The following is a 704-nucleotide window of genomic DNA, read 5'->3' on the forward strand; positions in this document are numbered from 1 at the left end:
ATATATATATATATATATATATATATATATATATATATATATATATATAATATTATATTTATATTAATTTATATTATATTTTAACTATAAATTATATATTCGTTTATAGGAGACGTTTAATACTCTGCATTCAGAGTTAATTTCCTTATCGTCTTATAAATCATATCTCTCAAGAATCAAACATTAATTTTTAAAACATATCCGTCTCATAAAACTATCACAAACTCAGATGATTAAATTTTGTAACACTTATTCTATGAGTTTCGCAAGAGCCTCGTACCCATAAAAGAATTTGTTTTTAGTAATTAAGAGAAGAAACACATTTACTTATTTAAAAGGATAAAACTTTTAACTGTAAGACAGCAGAAAAAGGAAGAATTCACTACGAGAAGTATTTTTATACTAATCAAAATTCATTAGAATAAAATACCTCAGTGTTGATTTTTTAATTTTTACATTACAGCGAAGTCTCAGTCGGCCAGAGAATAATCCGAAAATTTGCGATCCCAGTCTGTATCCCTTGAGATTCCGGAAAGATATGGCACCGAAATTACCACGCGCGTGTAGTTACTTTCTCATATTATATATATATATACACATATAAATATATATATATACACATGTGTGTGTGTGTGTGTGTGTGTTTGTGTGTGTGTGTGTGTGTGTGTGTGTGTGTGTGTGTGTGTGTGTGTGTGTGTGTGTGT

At 28.0% G+C, this 704-nt stretch overlaps 1 protein-coding gene across 4 annotated transcripts in view; it reads right to left on the bottom strand.

Moving 5' to 3' along the window:
- Positions 1-571, bottom strand: part of LOC116853973 (filaggrin-2-like) — a 12110-nt gene extending 11539 nt beyond the window's left edge. For all 4 annotated transcript variants that reach the window (XM_032835383.1, XM_032835381.1, XM_032835380.1 and 1 more), the window contains exon 1: positions 431-571. The gene's annotated coding sequence lies outside the window, so the exon portion shown is untranslated. The remainder of the gene's footprint in view (positions 1-430) is intronic.
- Between the last annotated feature and the right edge of the window lie 133 nt (positions 572-704).

The sequence above is a fragment of the Odontomachus brunneus genome, unplaced genomic scaffold, assembly GCF_010583005.1.
Source record: "Odontomachus brunneus isolate Ranch 3 - 2012 unplaced genomic scaffold, Obru_v1 Obru_scaffold_007, whole genome shotgun sequence".
NCBI classification, from domain to species: domain Eukaryota; kingdom Metazoa; phylum Arthropoda; class Insecta; order Hymenoptera; family Formicidae; genus Odontomachus; species Odontomachus brunneus.